The 22,940-nt window shown below is 50.7% G+C and overlaps 12 non-coding genes across 12 annotated transcripts; all 12 read left to right on the top strand.

Moving 5' to 3' along the window:
* The first annotated feature begins 1,287 nt into the window (after positions 1-1,287).
* On the top strand, positions 1,288-1,371 carry Trnal-uaa (transfer RNA leucine (anticodon UAA)). The gene has a single exon. It is a non-coding gene; the product is annotated as a tRNA-Leu (tRNA).
* A 1,756-nt stretch (positions 1,372-3,127) lies between these two features.
* On the top strand, positions 3,128-3,211 carry Trnal-uaa (transfer RNA leucine (anticodon UAA)). The gene has a single exon. It is a non-coding gene; the product is annotated as a tRNA-Leu (tRNA).
* Positions 3,212-4,979: 1,768 nt separating this feature from the next.
* Trnal-uaa (transfer RNA leucine (anticodon UAA)) lies at positions 4,980-5,063 on the top strand. Its single transcript has one exon. It is a non-coding gene; the product is annotated as a tRNA-Leu (tRNA).
* A 1,766-nt stretch (positions 5,064-6,829) lies between these two features.
* On the top strand, positions 6,830-6,913 carry Trnal-uaa (transfer RNA leucine (anticodon UAA)). The gene has a single exon. It is a non-coding gene; the product is annotated as a tRNA-Leu (tRNA).
* Positions 6,914-8,679: 1,766 nt separating this feature from the next.
* On the top strand, positions 8,680-8,763 carry Trnal-uaa (transfer RNA leucine (anticodon UAA)). Its single transcript has one exon. It is a non-coding gene; the product is annotated as a tRNA-Leu (tRNA).
* A 1,766-nt stretch (positions 8,764-10,529) lies between these two features.
* Positions 10,530-10,613, top strand: Trnal-uaa (transfer RNA leucine (anticodon UAA)). The gene has a single exon. It is a non-coding gene; the product is annotated as a tRNA-Leu (tRNA).
* Positions 10,614-12,369: 1,756 nt separating this feature from the next.
* Trnal-uaa (transfer RNA leucine (anticodon UAA)) lies at positions 12,370-12,453 on the top strand. The gene has a single exon. It is a non-coding gene; the product is annotated as a tRNA-Leu (tRNA).
* Positions 12,454-14,219: 1,766 nt separating this feature from the next.
* Positions 14,220-14,303, top strand: Trnal-uaa (transfer RNA leucine (anticodon UAA)). Its single transcript has one exon. It is a non-coding gene; the product is annotated as a tRNA-Leu (tRNA).
* A 1,756-nt stretch (positions 14,304-16,059) lies between these two features.
* On the top strand, positions 16,060-16,143 carry Trnal-uaa (transfer RNA leucine (anticodon UAA)). The gene has a single exon. It is a non-coding gene; the product is annotated as a tRNA-Leu (tRNA).
* A 1,766-nt stretch (positions 16,144-17,909) lies between these two features.
* Positions 17,910-17,993, top strand: Trnal-uaa (transfer RNA leucine (anticodon UAA)). The gene has a single exon. It is a non-coding gene; the product is annotated as a tRNA-Leu (tRNA).
* Positions 17,994-19,749: 1,756 nt separating this feature from the next.
* On the top strand, positions 19,750-19,833 carry Trnal-uaa (transfer RNA leucine (anticodon UAA)). Its single transcript has one exon. It is a non-coding gene; the product is annotated as a tRNA-Leu (tRNA).
* Positions 19,834-21,599: 1,766 nt separating this feature from the next.
* On the top strand, positions 21,600-21,683 carry Trnal-uaa (transfer RNA leucine (anticodon UAA)). Its single transcript has one exon. It is a non-coding gene; the product is annotated as a tRNA-Leu (tRNA).
* The last annotated feature ends 1,257 nt before the right edge of the window (positions 21,684-22,940 follow it).

The following is a 22,940-nucleotide window of genomic DNA, read 5'->3' as shown; positions in this document are numbered from 1 at the left end:
TCTGTACAAGGACTAAGGCGTCCGCCCGTCTGGCGACGTTCTCGCCAACTTGTATGCCACGCCAAAGACACGGGTCCATGCCCGATCACCGAAATTCGACAGCGTTGGGCGTGGTTAGTACTCAGGTGGGTGACCACCTAGGAAGTCCGCGAGCTATTGGTTTCTTCAGTTTTGCCTTTTTCCTTAGTTTTTGAGTCTGCTGCGCGGAAATCCTGCGGTCCAGCACGCTGACACCTCTCTTGCTTCTCGGTACGCACAGGGGCGAACCTGCGGCCACTGTCAAATGAAAGAGTCCGTTGTGTGTTTGTCGATTTGGCGTCTCCCAGTCGTTTCTAGCGCCAGTCCTCTACATATACGGCCATTTGCAAGCGTCAGCTTTCGCGTCAGCCGAGCAAAGTCGAGACAAGTCGACACACGATGCTGTGAATCGTAATCCGCACTAGCCTTCGCGGAGCGAGACGAGGGGTGGAGGAAAACCATTCGTACCACAACTGTTCGGAAATTCGAAGATCAAGTAGCGTTGAACACACTCTCCTGAGTAAAGGAGACAACTTCTGTGTGGTGTCCGGGTTTCGAACCCGGATCAGCTACTTGGGAAGCAACTACGCTGACCGACACACCACCACTGCCTTCCGCTACAAGCTGTTTGCGCCGTGATGTGTCGCCTTCCCTCCTGGCGCCAGAGGACGAAGGCTATCTCGCTGTAGGCGCTCAACGCCGAGTGGAAGGCGAGCACATCTGAACCCGTTTTCCTGGTGCTGCTAGGGCGATATACTGTGACTAGGCGCAGAACTGACTTCCACTGAAGAAATCTGCCCTTTAATGCACATCAGGGCCAACACGAAATTTCTAATATGCAGTACTCACTGACGATCCAAAGACGTTTCAGTACGTATGCGTCGGTACCGCCGGGGCAGTGCCTAAGTATTGTAAAGTGAAGGTCGACAGTTCCATCCTCACACGAAGTATTTCATTGGCTTCCCACGAGTACGTAATGCACAGCGTGGCTGTTGCTAGGAAACGGCCTTAGATGCCGTTTGCTAATATCTGCTTTCTTTTGCGTCAATGTGGAAATTATCCTATTACTAAATACAGTTGTGCTAGTTACAGTTCAAACTGGATACGACGGAAGAGCGCGGGATGCGTTTCCTACGCCACATCTGACATTGCGCCTTAAATATTGTAAGACTGACATAATTCCGTCCTACCGAAAAAAGAAACAGATTTCGCAGTCAGGTTCTTGAGATAATGCTAGAGACGGAAGTCACTGGGGCTGTTGTCTCACACGTCAGATTGGCCGAACGGTCTAAGGCGCCAGATTTAAGCTCTGGTTCCCGAAAGGGAGCGTGGGTTCGAACCCCACATCTGACAATGCATTTTAATCATTCAGAAACTAACCTACTCCATTCATGTTGTAGAACAAGTAAATTACGCAGAAACACGCCATGGAGGTTTTGCTAGGGAAGACAGTGACAGCAGTGCTGGCGTCTCACGTCCCATAGGCTGAGCAGTCGAAAAGAAATAGCGGAACATACTTTTCCTGTGTCGAGTTTTACCTCTTCTCACGGACGTTTCCGTGGTCGTTGTGTTGTGGCTCTGGGCTCGAAGCGACAGGCGAAAATGAGTCAACAGTGACACGTAAGTGTTTCAATGAATGGCAGGGCCTTAATAAAGATAGATGAAACGGCGGTTGGGGTAGTGGAGTCCTGAAGCGGCCGTATTGCGCGGGCAATAAGCTCACCAAGTTAGAGTGTTATTATGCTAATAACGAGGGGGCTGTGGGTTCGATCCCACCAAGGGCTATTCCATTTTGTTTCCCTAAAAGGCAAATCCCAAGTGATCTGTACAAGGACTAAGGCGTCTGCCCGTCTGGCGACGTTCTCGCCAACTTGTATGCCACGCCAAAGACACGGGTCCATGCCCGATCACCGAAATTCGACAGCGTTGGGCGTGGTTAGTACTCAGGTGGGTGACCACCTAGGAAGTCCGCGAGCTATTGGTTTCTTCAGTTTTGCCTTTTTCCTTAGTTTTTGAGTCTGCTGCGCGGAAATCCTGCGGTCCAGCACGCTGACACCTCTCTTGCTTCTCGGTACGCACAGGGGCGAACCTGCGGCCACTGTCAAATGAAAGAGTCCGTTGTGTGTTTGTCGATTTGGCGTCTCCCAGTCGTTTCTAGCGCCAGTCCTCTACATATACGGCCATTTGCAAGCGTCAGCTTTCGCGTCAGCCGAGCAAAGTCGAGACAAGTCGACACACGATGCTGTGAATCGTAATCCGCACTAGCCTTCGCGGAGCGAGACGAGGGGTGGAGGAAAACCATTCGTACCACAACTGTTCGGAAATTCGAAGATCAAGTAGCGTTGAACACACTCTCCTGAGTAAAGGAGACAACTTCCGTTTGGTGTCCGGGTTTCGAACCCGGATCAGCTACTTGGGAAGCAACCACGCTGACCGACACACCACCACTGCCTTCCGCTACAAGCTGTTTGCGCCGTGATGTGTCGCCTTCCCTCCTGGCGCCAGAGGACGAAGGCTATCTCGCTGTAGGCGCTCAACGCCGAGTGGAAGGCGAGCACATCTGAACCCGTTTTCCTGGTGCTGCTAGGGCGATATACTGTGACTAGGCGCAGAACTGACTTCCACTGAAGAAATCTGCCCTTTAATGCACATCAGGGCCAACACGAAATTTCTAATATGCAGTACTCACTGACGATCCAAAGACGTTTCAGTACGTATGCGTCGGTACCGCCGGGGCAGTGCCTAAGTATTGTAAAGTGAAGGTCGACAGTTCCATCCTCACACGAAGTATTTCATTGGCTTCCCACGAGTACGTAATGCACAGCGTGGCTGTTGCTAGGAAACGTCCTTAGATGCCGTTTGCTAATATCTGCTTTCTTTTGCGTCAATGTGGAAATTATCCTATTACTAAATACAGTTGTGCTAGTTACAGTTCAAACTGGATACGACGGAAGAGCGCGGGATGCGTTTCCTACGCCACATCTGACATTGCGCCTTAAATATTGTAAGACTGACATAATTCCGTCCTACCGAAAAAAGAAACAGATTTCGCAGTCAGGTTCTTGAGGTAATGCTAGAGACGGAAGTCACTGGGGCTGTTGTCTCACACGTCAGATTGGCCGAGCGGTCTAAGGCGCCAGATTTAAGCTCTGGTTCCCGAAAGGGAGCGTGGGTTCGAACCCCACATCTGACAATGCATTTTAATCATTCAGAAACTAACCTACTCCATTCATGTTGTAGAACAAGTAAATTACGCAGAAACACGCCATGGAGGTTTTGCTAGGGAAGACAGTGACAGCAGTGCTGGCGTCTCACGTCCCATAGGCTGAGCAGTCGAAAAGAAAAACCGCGGAACATACTTTTCCTGTGTCGAGTTTTACCTCTTCTCACGGACGTTTCCGTGGTCGTTGTGTTGTGGCTCTGGGCTCGAAGCGACAGGCGAAAATGAGTCAACAGTGACACGTAAGTGTTTCAATGAATGGCAGGGCCTTAATAAAGATAGATGAAACGGCGGTTGGGGTAGTGGAGTCCTGAAGCGGCCGTATTGCGCGGGCAATAAGCTCACCAAGTTAGAGTGTTATTATGCTAATAACGAGGGGGCTGTGGGTTCGATCCCACCAAGGGCTATTCCATTTTGTTTCCCTAAAAGGCAAATCCCAAGTGATCTGTACAAGGACTAAGGCGTCCGCCCGTCTGGCGACGTTCTCGCCAACTTGTATGCCACGCCAAAGACACGGGTCCATGCCCGATCACCGAAATTCGACAGCGTTGGGCGTGGTTAGTACTCAGGTGGGTGACCACCTAGGAAGTCCGCGAGCTATTGGTTTCTTCAGTTTTGCCTTTTTCCTTAGTTTTTGAGTCTGCTGCGCGGAAATCCTGCGGTCCAGCACGCTGACACCTCTCTTGCTTCTCGGTACGCACAGGGGCGAACCTGCGGCCACTGTCAAATGAAAGAGTCCGTTGTGTGTTTGTCGATTTGGCGTCTCCCAGTCGTTTCTAGCGCCAGTCCTCTACATATACGGCCATTTGCAAGCGTCAGCTTTCGCGTCAGCCGAGCAAAGTCGAGACAAGTCGACACATGAGGACACACGATGCTGTGAATCGTAATCCGCACTAGCCTTCGCGGAGCGAGACGAGGGGTGGAGGAAAACCATTCGTACCACAACTGTTCGGAAATTCGAAGATCAAGTAGCGTTGAACACACTCTCCTGAGTAAAGGAGACAACTTCTGTGTGGTGTCCGGGTTTCGAACCCGGATCAGCTACTTGGGAAGCAACCACGCTGACCGACACACCACCACTGCCTTCCGCTACAAGCTGTTTGCGCCGTGATGTGTCGCCTTCCCTCCTGGCGCCAGAGGACGAAGGCTATCTCGCTGTAGGCGCTCAACGCCGAGTGGAAGGCGAGCACATCTGAACCCGTTTTCCTGGTGCTGCTAGGGCGATATACTGTGACTAGGCGCAGAACTGACTTCCACTGAAGAAATCTGCCCTTTAATGCACATCAGGGCCAACACGAAATTTCTAATATGCAGTACTCACTGACGATCCAAAGACGTTTCAGTGCGTATGCGTCGGTACCGCCGGGGCAGTGCCTAAGTATTGTAAAGTGAAGGTCGACAGTTCCATCCTCACACGAAGTATTTCATTGGCTTCCCACGAGTACGTAATGCACAGCGTGGCTGTTGCTAGGAAACGGCCTTAGATGCCGTTTGCTAATATCTGCTTTCTTTTGCGTCAATGTGGAAATTATCCTATTACTAAATACAGTTGTGCTAGTTACAGTTCAAACTGGATACGACGGAAGAGCGCGGGATGCGTTTCCTACGCCACATCTGACATTGCGCCTTAAATATTGTAAGACTGACATAATTCCGTCCTACCGAAAAAAGAAACAGATTTCGCAGTCAGGTTCTTGAGATAATGCTAGAGACGGAAGTCACTGGGGCTGTGGTCTCACACGTCAGATTGGCCGAGCGGTCTAAGGCGCCAGATTTAAGCTCTGGTTCCCGAAAGGGAGCGTGGGTTCGAACCCCACATCTGACAATGCATTTTAATCATTCAGAAACTAACCTACTCCATTCATGTTGTAGAACAAGTAAATTACGCAGAAACACGCCATGGAGGTTTTGCTAGGGAAGACAGTGACAGCAGTGCTGGCGTCTCACGTCCCATAGGCTGAGCAGTCGAAAAGAAATAGCGGAACATACTTTTCCTGTGTCGAGTTTTACCTCTTCTCACGGACGTTTCCGTGGTCGTTGTGTTGTGGCTCTGGGCTCGAAGCGACAGGCGAAAATGAGTCAACAGTGACACGTAAGTGTTTCAATGAATGGCAGGGCCTTAATAAAGATAGATGAAACGGCGGTTGGGGTAGTGGAGTCCTGAAGCGGCCGTATTGCGCGGGCAATAAGCTCACCAAGTTAGAGTGTTATTATGCTAATAACGAGGGGGCTGTGGGTTCGATCCCACCAAGGGCTATTCCATTTTGTTTCCCTAAAAGGCAAATCCCAAGTGATCTGTACAAGGACTAAGGCGTCCGCCCGTCTGGCGACGTTCTCGCCAACTTGTATGCCACGCCAAAGACACGGGTCCATGCCCGATCACCGAAATTCGACAGCGTTGGGCGTGGTTAGTACTCAGGTGGGTGACCACCTAGGAAGTCCGCGAGCTATTGGTTTCTTCAGTTTTGCCTTTTTCCTTTGTTTTTGAGTCTGCTGCGCGGAAATCCTGCGGTCCAGCACGCTGACACCTCTCTTGCTTCTCGGTACGCACAGGGGCGAACCTGCGGCCACTGTCAAATGAAAGAGTCCGTTGTGTGTTTGTCGATTTGGCGACTCCCAGTCGTTTCTAGCGCCAGTCCTCTACATATACGGCCATTTGCAAGCGTCAGCTTTCGCGTCAGCCGAGCAAAGTCGAGACAAGTCGACACATGAGGACACACGATGCTGTGAATCGTAATCCGCACTAGCCTTCGCGGAGCGAGACGAGGGGTGGAGGAAAACCATTCGTACCACAACTGTTCGGAAATTCGAAGATCAAGTAGCGTTGAACACACTCTCCTGAGTAAAGGAGACAACTTCTGTGTGGTGTCCGGGTTTCGAACCCGGATCAGCTACTTGGGAAGCAACCACGCTGACCGACACACCACCACTGCCTTCCGCTACAAGCTGTTTGCGCCGTGATGTGTCGCCTTCCCTCCTGGCGCCAGAGGACGAAGGCTATCTCGCTGTAGGCGCTCAACGCCGAGTGGAAGGCGAGCACATCTGAACCCGTTTTCCTGGTACTGCTAGGGCGATATACTGTGACTAGGCGCAGAACTGACTTCCACTGAAGAAATCTGCCCTTTAATGCACATCAGGGCCAACACGAAATTTCTAATATGCAGTACTCACTGACGATCCAAAGACGTTTCAGTACGTATGCGTCGGTACCGCCGGGGCAGTGCCTAAGTATTGTAAAGTGAAGGTCGACAGTTCCATCCTCACACGAAGTATTTCATTGGCTTCCCACGAGTACGTAATGCACAGCGTGGCTGTTGCTAGGAAACGGCCTTAGATGCCGTTTGCTAATATCTGCTTTCTTTTGCGTCAATGTGGAAATTATCCTATTACTAAATACAGTTGTGCTAGTTACAGTTCAAACTGGATACGACGGAAGAGCGCGGGATGCGTTTCCTACGCCACATCTGACATTGCGCCTTAAATATTGTAAGACTGACATAATTCCGTCCTACCGAAAAAAGAAACAGATTTCGCAGTCAGGTTCTTGAGATAATGCTAGAGACGGAAGTCACTGGGGCTGTTGTCTCACACGTCAGATTGGCCGAGCGGTCTAAGGCGCCAGATTTAAGCTCTGGTTCCCGAAAGGGAGCGTGGGTTCGAACCCCACATCTGACAATGCATTTTAATCATTCAGAAACTAACCTACTCCATTCATGTTGTAGAACAAGTAAATTACGCAGAAACACGCCATGGAGGTTTTGCTAGGGAAGACAGTGACAGCAGTGCTGGCGTCTCACGTCCCATAGGCTGAGCAGTCGAAAAGAAATAGCGGAACATACTTTTCCTGTGTCGAGTTTTACCTCTTCTCACGGACGTTTCCGTGGTCGTTGTGTTGTGGCTCTGGGCTCGAAGCGACAGGCGAAAATGAGTCAACAGTGACACGTAAGTGTTTCAATGAATGGCAGGGCCTTAATAAAGATAGATGAAACGGCGGTTGGGGTAGTGGAGTCCTGAAGCGGCCGTATTGCGCGGGCAATAAGCTCACCAAGTTAGAGTGTTATTATGCTAATAACGAGGGGGCTGTGGGTTCGATCCCACCAAGGGCTATTCCATTTTGTTTCCCTAAAAGGCAAATCCCAAGTGATCTGTACAAGGACTAAGGCGTCCGCCCGTCTGGCGACGTTCTCGCCAACTTGTATGCCACGCCAAAGACACGGGTCCATGCCCGATCACCGAAATTCGACAGCGTTGGGCGTGGTTAGTACTCAGGTGGGTGACCACCTAGGAAGTCCGCGAGCTATTGGTTTCTTCAGTTTTGCCTTTTTCCTTTGTTTTTGAGTCTGCTGCGCGGAAATCCTGCGGTCCAGCACGCTGACACCTCTCTTGCTTCTCGGTACGCACAGGGGCGAACCTGCGGCCACTGTCAAATGAAAGAGTCCGTTGTGTGTTTGTCGATTTGGCGTCTCCCAGTCGTTTCTAGCGCCAGTCCTCTACATATACGGCCATTTGCAAGCGTCAGCTTTCGCGTCAGCCGAGCAAAGTCGAGACAAGTCGACACATGAGGACACACGATGCTGTGAATCGTAATCCGCACTAGCCTTCGCGGAGCGAGACGAGGGGTGGAGGAAAACCATTCGTACCACAACTGTTCGGAAATTCGAAGATCAAGTAGCGTTGAACACACTCTCCTGAGTAAAGGAGACAACTTCTGTGTGGTGTCCGGGTTTCGAACCCGGATCAGCTACTTGGGAAGCAACCACGCTGACCGACACACCACCACTGCCTTCCGCTACAAGCTGTTTGCGCCGTGATGTGTCGCCTTCCCTCCTGGCGCCAGAGGACGAAGGCTATCTCGCTGTAGGCGCTCAACGCCGAGTGGAAGGCGAGCACATCTGAACCCGTTTTCCTGGTACTGCTAGGGCGATATACTGTGACTAGGCGCAGAACTGACTTCCACTGAAGAAATCTGCCCTTTAATGCACATCAGGGCCAACACGAAATTTCTAATATGCAGTACTCACTGACGATCCAAAGACGTTTCAGTACGTATGCGTCGGTACCGCCGGGGCAGTGCCTAAGTATTGTAAAGTGAAGGTCGACAGTTCCATCCTCACACGAAGTATTTCATTGGCTTCCCACGAGTACGTAATGCACAGCGTGGCTGTTGCTAGGAAACGGCCTTAGATGCCGTTTGCTAATATCTGCTTTCTTTTGCGTCAATGTGGAAATTATCCTATTACTAAATACAGTTGTGCTAGTTACAGTTCAAACTGGATACGACGGAAGAGCGCGGGATGCGTTTCCTACGCCACATCTGACATTGCGCCTTAAATATTGTAAGACTGACATAATTCCGTCCTACCGAAAAAAGAAACAGATTTCGCAGTCAGGTTCTTGAGGTAATGCTAGAGACGGAAGTCACTGGGGCTGTTGTCTCACACGTCAGATTGGCCGAGCGGTCTAAGGCGCCAGATTTAAGCTCTGGTTCCCGAAAGGGAGCGTGGGTTCGAACCCCACATCTGACAATGCATTTTAATCATTCAGAAACTAACCTACTCCATTCATGTTGTAGAACAAGTAAATTACGCAGAAACACGCCATGGAGGTTTTGCTAGGGAAGACAGTGACAGCAGTGCTGGCGTCTCACGTCCCATAGGCTGAGCAGTCGAAAAGAAATAGCGGAACATACTTTTCCTGTGTCGAGTTTTACCTCTTCTCACGGACGTTTCCGTGGTCGTTGTGTTGTGGCTCTGGGCTCGAAGCGACAGGCGAAAATGAGTCAACAGTGACACGTAAGTGTTTCAATGAATGGCAGGGCCTTAATAAAGATAGATGAAACGGCGGTTGGGGTAGTGGAGTCCTGAAGCGGCCGTATTGCGCGGGCAATAAGCTCACCAAGTTAGAGTGTTATTATGCTAATAACGAGGGGGCTGTGGGTTCGATCCCACCAAGGGCTATTCCATTTTGTTTCCCTAAAAGGCAAATCCCAAGTGATCTGTACAAGGACTAAGGCGTCCGCCCGTCTGGCGACGTTCTCGCCAACTTGTATGCCACGCCAAAGACACGGGTCCATGCCCGATCACCGAAATTCGACAGCGTTGGGCGTGGTTAGTACTCAGGTGGGTGACCACCTAGGAAGTCCGCGAGCTATTGGTTTCTTCAGTTTTGCCTTTTTCCTTTGTTTTTGAGTCTGCTGCGCGGAAATCCTGCGGTCCAGCACGCTGACACCTCTCTTGCTTCTCGGTACGCACAGGGGCGAACCTGCGGCCACTGTCAAATGAAAGAGTCCGTTGTGTGTTTGTCGATTTGGCGTCTCCCAGTCGTTTCTAGCGCCAGTCCTCTACATATACGGCCATTTGCAAGCGTCAGCTTTCGCGTCAGCCGAGCAAAGTCGAGACAAGTCGACACATGAGGACACACGATGCTGTGAATCGTAATCCGCACTAGCCTTCGCGGAGCGAGACGAGGGGTGGAGGAAAACCATTCGTACCACAACTGTTCGGAAATTCGAAGATCAAGTAGCGTTGAACACACTCTCCTGAGTAAAGGAGACAACTTCTGTGTGGTGTCCGGGTTTCGAACCCGGATCAGCTACTTGGGAAGCAACCACGCTGACCGACACACCACCACTGCCTTCCGCTACAAGCTGTTTGCGCCGTGATGTGTCGCCTTCCCTCCTGGCGCCAGAGGACGAAGGCTATCTCGCTGTAGGCGCTCAACGCCGAGTGGAAGGCGAGCACATCTGAACCCGTTTTCCTGGTACTGCTAGGGCGATATACTGTGACTAGGCGCAGAACTGACTTCCACTGAAGAAATCTGCCCTTTAATGCACATCAGGGCCAACACGAAATTTCTAATATGCAGTACTCACTGACGATCCAAAGACGTTTCAGTACGTATGCGTCGGTACCGCCGGGGCAGTGCCTAAGTATTGTAAAGTGAAGGTCGACAGTTCCATCCTCACACGAAGTATTTCATTGGCTTCCCACGAGTACGTAATGCACAGCGTGGCTGTTGCTAGGAAACGGCCTTAGATGCCGTTTGCTAATATCTGCTTTCTTTTGCGTCAATGTGGAAATTATCCTATTACTAAATACAGTTGTGCTAGTTACAGTTCAAACTGGATACGACGGAAGAGCGCGGGATGCGTTTCCTACGCCACATCTGACATTGCGCCTTAAATATTGTAAGACTGACATAATTCCGTCCTACCGAAAAAAGAAACAGATTTCGCAGTCAGGTTCTTGAGGTAATGCTAGAGACGGAAGTCACTGGGGCTGTTGTCTCACACGTCAGATTGGCCGAGCGGTCTAAGGCGCCAGATTTAAGCTCTGGTTCTCGAAAGGGAGCGTGGGTTCGAACCCCACATCTGACAATGCATTTTAATCATTCAGAAACTAACCTACTCCATTCATGTTGTAGAACAAGTAAATTACGCAGAAACACGCCATGGAGGTTTTGCTAGGGAAGACAGTGACAGCAGTGCTGGCGTCTCACGTCCCATAGGCTGAGCAGTCGAAAAGAAATAGCGGAACATACTTTTCCTGTGTCGAGTTTTACCTCTTCTCACGGACGTTTCCGTGGTCGTTGGGTTGTGGCTCTGGGCTCGAAGCGACAGGCGAAAATGAGTCAACAGTGACACGTAAGTGTTTCAATGAATGGCAGGGCCTTAATAAAGATAGATGAAACGGCGGTTGGGGTAGTGGAGTCCTGAAGCGGCCGTATTGCGCGGGCAATAAGCTCACCAAGTTAGAGTGTTATTATGCTAATAACGAGGGGGCTGTGGGTTCGATCCCACCAAGGGCTATTCCATTTTGTTTCCCTAAAAGGCAAATCCCAAGTGATCTGTACAAGGACTAAGGCGTCCGCCCGTCTGGCGACGTTCTCGCCAACTTGTATGCCACGCCAAAGACACGGGTCCATGCCCGATCACCGAAATTCGACAGCGTTGGGCGTGGTTAGTACTCAGGTGGGTGACCACCTAGGAAGTCCGCGAGCTATTGGTTTCTTCAGTTTTGCCTTTTTCCTTAGTTTTTGAGTCTGCTGCGCGGAAATCCTGCGGTCCAGCACGCTGACACCTCTCTTGCTTCTCGGTACGCACAGGGGCGAACCTGCGGCCACTGTCAAATGAAAGAGTCCGTTGTGTGTTTGTCGATTTGGCGTCTCCCAGTCGTTTCTAGCGCCAGTCCTCTACATATACGGCCATTTGCAAGCGTCAGCTTTCGCGTCAGCCGAGCAAAGTCGAGACAAGTCGACACACGATGCTGTGAATCGTAATCCGCACTAGCCTTCGCGGAGCGAGACGAGGGGTGGAGGAAAACCATTCGTACCACAACTGTTCGGAAATTCGAAGATCAAGTAGCGTTGAACACACTCTCCTGAGTAAAGGAGACAACTTCTGTGTGGTGTCCGGGTTTCGAACCCGGATCAGCTACTTGGGAAGCAACTACGCTGACCGACACACCACCACTGCCTTCCGCTACAAGCTGTTTGCGCCGTGATGTGTCGCCTTCCCTCCTGGCGCCAGAGGACGAAGGCTATCTCGCTGTAGGCGCTCAACGCCGAGTGGAAGGCGAGCACATCTGAACCCGTTTTCCTGGTGCTGCTAGGGCGATATACTGTGACTAGGCGCAGAACTGACTTCCACTGAAGAAATCTGCCCTTTAATGCACATCAGGGCCAACACGAAATTTCTAATATGCAGTACTCACTGACGATCCAAAGACGTTTCAGTACGTATGCGTCGGTACCGCCGGGGCAGTGCCTAAGTATTGTAAAGTGAAGGTCGACAGTTCCATCCTCACACGAAGTATTTCATTGGCTTCCCACGAGTACGTAATGCACAGCGTGGCTGTTGCTAGGAAACGGCCTTAGATGCCGTTTGCTAATATCTGCTTTCTTTTGCGTCAATGTGGAAATTATCCTATTACTAAATACAGTTGTGCTAGTTACAGTTCAAACTGGATACGACGGAAGAGCGCGGGATGCGTTTCCTACGCCACATCTGACATTGCGCCTTAAATATTGTAAGACTGACATAATTCCGTCCTACCGAAAAAAGAAACAGATTTCGCAGTCAGGTTCTTGAGATAATGCTAGAGACGGAAGTCACTGGGGCTGTTGTCTCACACGTCAGATTGGCCGAGCGGTCTAAGGCGCCAGATTTAAGCTCTGGTTCCCGAAAGGGAGCGTGGGTTCGAACCCCACATCTGACAATGCATTTTAATCATTCAGAAACTAACCTACTCCATTCATGTTGTAGAACAAGTAAATTACGCAGAAACACGCCATGGAGGTTTTGCTAGGGAAGACAGTGACAGCAGTGCTGGCGTCTCACGTCCCATAGGCTGAGCAGTCGAAAAGAAATAGCGGAACATACTTTTCCTGTGTCGAGTTTTACCTCTTCTCACGGACGTTTCCGTGGTCGTTGTGTTGTGGCTCTGGGCTCGAAGCGACAGGCGAAAATGAGTCAACAGTGACACGTAAGTGTTTCAATGAATGGCAGGGCCTTAATAAAGATAGATGAAACGGCGGTTGGGGTAGTGGAGTCCTGAAGCGGCCGTATTGCGCGGGCAATAAGCTCACCAAGTTAGAGTGTTATTATGCTAATAACGAGGGGGCTGTGGGTTCGATCCCACCAAGGGCTATTCCATTTTGTTTCCCTAAAAGGCAAATCCCAAGTGATCTGTACAAGGACTAAGGCGTCTGCCCGTCTGGCGACGTTCTCGCCAACTTGTATGCCACGCCAAAGACACGGGTCCATGCCCGATCACCGAAATTCGACAGCGTTGGGCGTGGTTAGTACTCAGGTGGGTGACCACCTAGGAAGTCCGCGAGCTATTGGTTTCTTCAGTTTTGCCTTTTTCCTTAGTTTTTGAGTCTGCTGCGCGGAAATCCTGCGGTCCAGCACGCTGACACCTCTCTTGCTTCTCGGTACGCACAGGGGCGAACCTGCGGCCACTGTCAAATGAAAGAGTCCGTTGTGTGTTTGTCGATTTGGCGTCTCCCAGTCGTTTCTAGCGCCAGTCCTCTACATATACGGCCATTTGCAAGCGTCAGCTTTCGCGTCAGCCGAGCAAAGTCGAGACAAGTCGACACATGAGGACACACGATGCTGTGAATCGTAATCCGCACTAGCCTTCGCGGAGCGAGACGAGGGGTGGAGGAAAACCATTCGTACCACAACTGTTCGGAAATTCGATGATCAAGTAGCGTTGAACACACTCTCCTGAGTAAAGGAGACAACTTCTGTGTGGTGTCCGGGTTTCGAACCCGGATCAGCTACTTGGGAAGCAACTACGCTGACTGACACACCACCACTGCCTTCCGCTACAAGCTGTTTGCGCCGTGATGTGTCGCCTTCCCTCCTGGCGCCAGAGGACGAAGGCTATCTCGCTGTAGGCGCTCAACGCCGAGTGGAAGGCGAGCACATCTGAACCCGTTTTCCTGGTACTGCTAGGGCGATATACTGTGACTAGGCGCAGAACTGACTTCCACTGAAGAAATCTGCCCTTTAATGCACATCAGGGCCAACACGAAATTTCTAATATGCAGTACTCACTGACGATCCAAAGACGTTTCAGTACGTATGCGTCGGTACCGCCGGGGCAGTGCCTAAGTATTGTAAAGTGAAGGTCGACAGTTCCATCCTCACACGAAGTATTTCATTGGCTTCCCACGAGTACGTAATGCACAGCGTGGCTGTTGCTAGGAAACGGCCTTAGATGCCGTTTGCTAATATCTGCTTTCTTTTGCGTCAATGTGGAAATTATCCTATTACTAAATACAGTTGTGCTAGTTACAGTTCAAACTGGATACGACGGAAGAGCGCGGGATGCGTTTCCTACGCCACATCTGACATTGCGCCTTAAATATTGTAAGACTGACATAATTCCGTCCTACCGAAAAAAGAAACAGATTTCGCAGTCAGGTTCTTGAGGTAATGCTAGAGACGGAAGTCACTGGGGCTGTTGTCTCACACGTCAGATTGGCCGAGCGGTCTAAGGCGCCAGATTTAAGCTCTGGTTCCCGAAAGGGAGCGTGGGTTCGAACCCCACATCTGACAATGCATTTTAATCATTCAGAAACTAACCTACTCCATTCATGTTGTAGAACAAGTAAATTACGCAGAAACACGCCATGGAGGTTTTGCTAGGGAAGACAGTGACAGCAGTGCTGGCGTCTCACGTCCCATAGGCTGAGCAGTCGAAAAGAAATAGCGGAACATACTTTTCCTGTGTCGAGTTTTACCTCTTCTCACGGACGTTTCCGTGGTCGTTGTGTTGTGGCTCTGGGCTCGAAGCGACAGGCGAAAATGAGTCAACAGTGACACGTAAGTGTTTCAATGAATGGCAGGGCCTTAATAAAGATAGATGAAACGGCGGTTGGGGTAGTGGAGTCCTGAAGCGGCCGTATTGCGCGGGCAATAAACTCACCAAGTTAGAGTGTTATTATGCTAATAACGAGGGGGCTGTGGGTTCGATCCCACCAAGGGCTATTCCATTTTGTTTCCCTAAAAGGCAAATCCCAAGTGATCTGTACAAGGACTAAGGCGTCCGCCCGTCTGGCGACGTTCTCGCCAACTTGTATGCCACGCCAAAGACACGGGTCCATGCCCGATCACCGAAATTCGACAGCGTTGGGCGTGGTTAGTACTCAGGTGGGTGACCACCTAGGAAGTCCGCGAGCTATTGGTTTCTTCAGTTTTGCCTTTTTCCTTAGTTTTTGAGTCTGCTGCGCGGAAATCCTGCGGTCCAGCACGCTGACACCTCTCTTGCTTCTCGGTACGCACAGGGGCGAACCTGCGGCCACTGTCAAATGAAAGAGTCCGTTGTGTGTTTGTCGATTTGGCGTCTCCCAGTCGTTTCTAGCGCCAGTCCTCTACATATACGGCCATTTGCAAGCGTCAGCTTTCGCGTCAGCCGAGCAAAGTCGAGACAAGTCGACACACGATGCTGTGAATCGTAATCCGCACTAGCCTTCGCGGAGCGAGACGAGGGGTGGAGGAAAACCATTCGTACCACAACTGTTCGGAAATTCGAAGATCAAGTAGCGTTGAACACACTCTCCTGAGTAAAGGAGACAACTTCTGTGTGGTGTCCGGGTTTCGAACCCGGATCAGCTACTTGGGAAGCAACTACGCTGACCGACACACCACCACTGCCTTCCGCTACAAGCTGTTTGCGCCGTGATGTGTCGCCTTCCCTCCTGGCGCCAGAGGACGAAGGCTATCTCGCTGTAGGCGCTCAACGCCGAGTGGAAGGCGAGCACATCTGAACCCGTTTTCCTGGTGCTGCTAGGGCGATATACTGTGACTAGGCGCAGAACTGACTTCCACTGAAGAAATCTGCCCTTTAATGCACATCAGGGCCAACACGAAATTTCTAATATGCAGTACTCACTGACGATCCAAAGACGTTTCAGTACGTATGCGTCGGTACCGCCGGGGCAGTGCCTAAGTATTGTAAAGTGAAGGTCGACAGTTCCATCCTCACACGAAGTATTTCATTGGCTTCCCACGAGTACGTAATGCACAGCGTGGCTGTTGCTAGGAAACGGCCTTAGATGCCGTTTGCTAATATCTGCTTTCTTTTGCGTCAATGTGGAAATTATCCTATTACTAAATACAGTTGTGCTAGTTACAGTTCAAACTGGATACGACGGAAGAGCGCGGGATGCGTTTCCTACGCCACATCTGACATTGCGCCTTAAATATTGTAAGACTGACATAATTCCGTCCTACCGAAAAAAGAAACAGATTTCGCAGTCAGGTTCTTGAGGTAATGCTAGAGACGGAAGTCACTGGGGCTGTTGTCTCACACGTCAGATTGGCCGAGCGGTCTAAGGCGCCAGATTTAAGCTCTGGTTCCCGAAAGGGAGCGTGGGTTCGAACCCCACATCTGACAATGCATTTTAATCATTCAGAAACTAACCTACTCCATTCATGTTGTAGAACAAGTAAATTACGCAGAAACACGCCATGGAGGTTTTGCTAGGGAAGACAGTGACAGCAGTGCTGGCGTCTCACGTCCCATAGGCTGAGCAGTCGAAAAGAAATAGCGGAACATACTTTTCCTGTGTCGAGTTTTACCTCTTCTCACGGACGTTTCCGTGGTCGTTGTGTTGTGGCTCTGGGCTCGAAGCGACAGGCGAAAATGAGTCAACAGTGACACGTAAGTGTTTCAATGAATGGCAGGGCCTTAATAAAGATAGATGAAACGGCGGTTGGGGTAGTGGAGTCCTGAAGCGGCCGTATTGCGCGGGCAATAAGCTCACCAAGTTAGAGTGTTATTATGCTAATAACGAGGGGGCTGTGGGTTCGATCCCACCAAGGGCTATTCCATTTTGTTTCCCTAAAAGGCAAATCCCAAGTGATCTGTACAAGGACTAAGGCGTCTGCCCGTCTGGCGACGTTCTCGCCAACTTGTATGCCACGCCAAAGACACGGGTCCATGCCCGATCACCGAAATTCGACAGCGTTGGGCGTGGTTAGTACTCAGGTGGGTGACCACCTAGGAAGTCCGCGAGCTATTGGTTTCTTCAGTTTTGCCTTTTTCCTTAGTTTTTGAGTCTGCTGCGCGGAAATCCTGCGGTCCAGCACGCTGACACCTCTCTTGCTTCTCGGTACGCACAGGGGCGAACCTGCGGCCACTGTCAAATGAAAGAGTCCGTTGTGTGTTTGTCGATTTGGCGTCTCCCAGTCGTTTCTAGCGCCAGTCCTCTACATATACGGCCATTTGCAAGCGTCAGCTTTCGCGTCAGCCGAGCAAAGTCGAGACAAGTCGACACATGAGGACACACGATGCTGTGAATCGTAATCCGCACTAGCCTTCGCGGAGCGAGACGAGGGGTGGAGGAAAACCATTCGTACCACAACTGTTCGGAAATTCGATGATCAAGTAGCGTTGAACACACTCTCCTGAGTAAAGGAGACAACTTCTGTGTGGTGTCCGGGTTTCGAACCCGGATCAGCTACTTGGGAAGCAACTACGCTGACTGACACACCACCACTGCCTTCCGCTACAAGCTGTTTGCGCCGTGATGTGTCGCCTTCCCTCCTGGCGCCAGAGGACGAAGGCTATCTCGCTGTAGGCGCTCAACGCCGAGTGGAAGGCGAGCACATCTGAACCCGTTTTCCTGGTACTGCTAGGGCGATATACTGTGACTAGGCGCAGAACTGACTTCCACTGAAGAAATCTGCCCTTTAATGCACATCAGGGCCAACACGAAATTTCTAATATGCAGTACTCACTGACGATCCAAAGACGTTTCAGTACGTATGCGTCGGTACCGCCGGGGCAGTGCCTAAGTATTGTAAAGTGAAGGTCGACAGTTCCATCCTCACACGAAGTATTTCATTGGCTTCCCACGAGTACGTAATGCACAGCGTGGCTGTTGCTAGGAAACGGCCTTAGATGCCGTTTGCTAATATCTGCTTTCTTTTGCGTCAATGTGGAAATTATCCTATTACTAAATACAGTTGTGCTAGTTACAGTTCAAACTGGATACGACGGAAGAGCGCGGGATGCGTTTCCTACGCCACATCTGACATTGCGCCTTAAATATTGTAAGACTGACATAATTCCGTCCTACCGAAAAAAGAAACAGATTTCGCAGTCAGGTTCTTGAGGTAATGCTAGAGACGGAAGTCACTGGGGCTGTTGTCTCACACGTCAGATTGGCCGAGCGGTCTAAGGCGCCAGATTTAAGCTCTGGTTCCCGAAAGGGAGCGTGGGTTCGAACCCCACATCTGACAATGCATTTTAATCATTCAGAAACTAACCTACTCCATTCATGTTGTAGAACAAGTAAATTACGCAGAAACACGCCATGGAGGTTTTGCTAGGGAAGACAGTGACAGCAGTGCTGGCGTCTCACGTCCCATAGGCTGAGCAGTCGAAAAGAAATAGCGGAACATACTTTTCCTGTGTCGAGTTTTACCTCTTCTCACGGACGTTTCCGTGGTCGTTGTGTTGTGGCTCTGGGCTCGAAGCGACAGGCGAAAATGAGTCAACAGTGACACGTAAGTGTTTCAATGAATGGCAGGGCCTTAATAAAGATAGATGAAACGGCGGTTGGGGTAGTGGAGTCCTGAAGCGGCCGTATTGCGCGGGCAATAAACTCACCAAGTTAGAGTGTTATTATGCTAATAACGAGGGGGCTGTGGGTTCGATCCCACCAAGGGCTATTCCATTTTGTTTCCCTAAAAGGCAAATCCCAAGTGATCTGTACAAGGACTAAGGCGTCCGCCCGTCTGGCGACGTTCTCGCCAACTTGTATGCCACGCCAAAGACACGGGTCCATGCCCGATCACCGAAATTCGACAGCGTTGGGCGTGGTTAGTACTCAGGTGGGTGACCACCTAGGAAGTCCGCGAGCTATTGGTTTCTTCAGTTTTGCCTTTTTCCTTAGTTTTTGAGTCTGCTGCGCGGAAATCCTGCGGTCCAGCACGCTGACACCTCTCTTGCTTCTCGGTACGCACAGGGGCGAACCTGCGGCCACTGTCAAATGAAAGAGTCCGTTGTGTGTTTGTCGATTTGGCGTCTCCCAGTCGTTTCTAGCGCCAGTCCTCTACATATACGGCCATTTGCAAGCGTCAGCTTTCGCGTCAGCCGAGCAAAGTCGAGACAAGTCGACACACGATGCTGTGAATCGTAATCCGCACTAGCCTTCGCGGAGCGAGACGAGGGGTGGAGGAAAACCATTCGTACCACAACTGTTCGGAAATTCGAAGATCAAGTAGCGTTGAACACACTCTCCTGAGTAAAGGAGACAACTTCTGTGTGGTGTCCGGGTTTCGAACCCGGATCAGCTACTTGGGAAGCAACTACGCTGACCGACACACCACCACTGCCTTCCGCTACAAGCTGTTTGCGCCGTGATGTGTCGCCTTCCCTCCTGGCGCCAGAGGACGAAGGCTATCTCGCTGTAGGCGCTCAACGCCGAGTGGAAGGCGAGCACATCTGAACCCGTTTTCCTGGTGCTGCTAGGGCGATATACTGTGACTAGGCGCAGAACTGACTTCCACTGAAGAAATCTGCCCTTTAATGCACATCAGGGCCAACACGAAATTTCTAATATGCAGTACTCACTGACGATCCAAAGACGTTTCAGTACGTATGCGTCGGTACCGCCGGGGCAGTGCCTAAGTATTGTAAAGTGAAGGTCGACAGTTCCATCCTCACACGAAGTATTTCATTGGCTTCCCACGAGTACGTAATGCACAGCGTGGCTGTTGCTAGGAAACGGCCTTAGATGCCGTTTGCTAATATCTGCTTTCTTTTGCGTCAATGTGGAAATTATCCTATTACTAAATACAGTTGTGCTAGTTACAGTTCAAACTGGATACGACGGAAGAGCGCGGGATGCGTTTCCTACGCCACATCTGACATTGCGCCTTAAATATTGTAAGACTGACATAATTCCGTCCTACCGAAAAAAGAAACAGATTTCGCAGTCAGGTTCTTGAGGTAATGCTAGAGACGGAAGTCACTGGGGCTGTTGTCTCACACGTCAGATTGGCCGAGCGGTCTAAGGCGCCAGATTTAAGCTCTGGTTCCCGAAAGGGAGCGTGGGTTCGAACCCCACATCTGACAATGCATTTTAATCATTCAGAAACTAACCTACTCCATTCATGTTGTAGAACAAGTAAATTACGCAGAAACACGCCATGGAGGTTTTGCTAGGGAAGACAGTGACAGCAGTGCTGGCGTCTCACGTCCCATAGGCTGAGCAGTCGAAAAGAAATAGCGGAACATACTTTTCCTGTGTCGAGTTTTACCTCTTCTCACGGACGTTTCCGTGGTCGTTGTGTTGTGGCTCTGGGCTCGAAGCGACAGGCGAAAATGAGTCAACAGTGACACGTAAGTGTTTCAATGAATGGCAGGGCCTTAATAAAGATAGATGAAACGGCGGTTGGGGTAGTGGAGTCCTGAAGCGGCCGTATTGCGCGGGCAATAAGCTCACCAAGTTAGAGTGTTATTATGCTAATAACGAGGGGGCTGTGGGTTCGATCCCACCAAGGGCTATTCCATTTTGTTTCCCTAAAAGGCAAATCCCAAGTGATCTGTACAAGGACTAAGGCGTCTGCCCGTCTGGCGACGTTCTCGCCAACTTGTATGCCACGCCAAAGACACGGGTCCATGCCCGATCACCGAAATTCGACAGCGTTGGGCGTGGTTAGTACTCAGGTGGGTGACCACCTAGGAAGTCCGCGAGCTATTGGTTTCTTCAGTTTTGCCTTTTTCCTTAGTTTTTGAGTCTGCTGCGCGGAAATCCTGCGGTCCAGCACGCTGACACCTCTCTTGCTTCTCGGTACGCACAGGGGCGAACCTGCGGCCACTGTCAAATGAAAGAGTCCGTTGTGTGTTTGTCGATTTGGCGTCTCCCAGTCGTTTCTAGCGCCAGTCCTCTACATATACGGCCATTTGCAAGCGTCAGCTTTCGCGTCAGCCGAGCAAAGACGAGACAAGTCGACACATGAGGACACACGATGCTGTGAATCGTAATCCGCACTAGCCTTCGCGGAGCGAGACGAGGGGTGGAGGAAAACCATTCGTACCACAACTGTTCGGAAATTCGAAGATCAAGTAGCGTTGAACACACTCTCCTGAGTAAAGGAGACAACTTCTGTGTGGTGTCCGGGTTTCGAACCCGGATCAGCTACTTGGGAAGCAACCACGCTGACCGACACACCACCACTGCCTTCCGCTACAAGCTGTTTGCGCCGTGATGTGTCGCCTTCCCTCCTGGCGCCAGAGGACGAAGGCTATCTCGCTGTAGGCGCTCAACGCCGAGTGGAAGGCGAGCACATCTGAACCCGTTTTCCTGGTGCTGCTAGGGCGATATACTGTGACTAGGCGCAGAACTGACTTCCACTGAAGAAATCTGCCCTTTAATGCACATCAGGGCCAACACGAAATTTCTAATATGCAGTACTCACTGACGATCCAAAGACGTTTCAGTACGTATGCGTCGGTACCGCCGGGGCAGTGCCTAAGTATTGTAAAGTGAAGGTCGACAGTTCCATCCTCACACGAAGTATTTCATTGGCTTCCCACGAGTACGTAATGCACAGCGTGGCTGTTGCTAGGAAACGGCCTTAGATGCCGTTTGCTAATATCTGCTTTCTTTTGCGTCAATGTGGAAATTATCCTATTACTAAATACAGTTGTGCTAGTTACAGTTCAAACTGGATACGACGGAAGAGCGCGGGATGCGTTTCCTACGCCACATCTGACATTGCGCCTTAAATATTGTAAGACTGACATAATTCCGTCCTACCGAAAAAAGAAACAGATTTCGCAGTCAGGTTCTTGAGATAATGCTAGAGACGGAAGTCACTGGGGCTGTTGTCTCACACGTCAGATTGGCCGAGCGGTCTAAGGCGCCAGATTTAAGCTCTGGTTCCCGAAAGGGAGCGTGGGTTCGAACCCCACATCTGACAATGCATTTTAATCATTCAGAAACTAACCTACTCCATTCATGTTGTAGAACAAGTAAATTACGCAGAAACACGCCATGGAGGTTTTGCTAGGGAAGACAGTGACAGCAGTGCTGGCGTCTCACGTCCCATAGGCTGAGCAGTCGAAAAGAAATAGCGGAACATACTTTTCCTGTGTCGAGTTTTACCTCTTCTCACGGACGTTTCCGTGGTCGTTGTGTTGTGGCTCTGGGCTCGAAGCGACAGGCGAAAATGAGTCAACAGTGACACGTAAGTGTTTCAATGAATGGCAGGGCCTTAATAAAGATAGATGAAACGGCGGTTGGGGTAGTGGAGTCCTGAAGCGGCCGTATTGCGCGGGCAATAAGCTCACCAAGTTAGAGTGTTATTATGCTAATAACGAGGGGGCTGTGGGTTCGATCCCACCAAGGGCTATTCCATTTTGTTTCCCTAAAAGGCAAATCCCAAGTGATCTGTACAAGGACTAAGGCGTCTGCCCGTCTGGCGACGTTCTCGCCAACTTGTATGCCACGCCAAAGACACGGGTCCATGCCCGATCACCGAAATTCGACAGCGTTGGGCGTGGTTAGTACTCAGGTGGGTGACCACCTAGGAAGTCCGCGAGCTATTGGTTTCTTCAGTTTTGCCTTTTTCCTTAGTTTTTGAGTCTGCTGCGCGGAAATCCTGCGGTCCAGCACGCTGACACCTCTCTTGCTTCTCGGTACGCACAGGGGCGAACCTGCGGCCACTGTCAAATGAAAGAGTCCGTTGTGTGTTTGTCGATTTGGCGTCTCCCAGTCGTTTCTAGCGCCAGTCCTCTACATATACGGCCATTTGCAAGCGTCAGCTTTCGCGTCAGCCGAGCAAAGTCGAGACAAGTCGACACATGAAGACACACGATGCTGTGAATCGTAATCCGCACTAGCCTTCGCGGAGCGAGACGAGGGGTGGAGGAAAACCATTCGTACCACAACTGTTCGGAAATTCGAAGATCAAGTAGCGTTGAACACACTCTCCTGAGTAAAGGAGACAACTTCTGTGTGGTGTCCGGGTTTCGAACCCGGATCAGCTACTTGGGAAGCAACCACGCTGACCGACACACCACCACTGCCTTCCGCTACAAGCTGTTTGCGCCGTGATGTGTCGCCTTCCCTCCTGGCGCCAGAGGACGAAGGCTATCTCGCTGTAGGCGCTCAACGCCGAGTGGAAGGCGAGCACATCTGAACCCGTTTTCCTGGTGCTGCTAGGGCGATATACTGT

The sequence above is a fragment of the Schistocerca gregaria genome, chromosome 7, assembly GCF_023897955.1.
Source record: "Schistocerca gregaria isolate iqSchGreg1 chromosome 7, iqSchGreg1.2, whole genome shotgun sequence".
NCBI lineage: Eukaryota > Metazoa > Arthropoda > Insecta > Orthoptera > Acrididae > Schistocerca > Schistocerca gregaria.
This window is presented reverse-complemented; position numbering and strand designations above follow the sequence as displayed.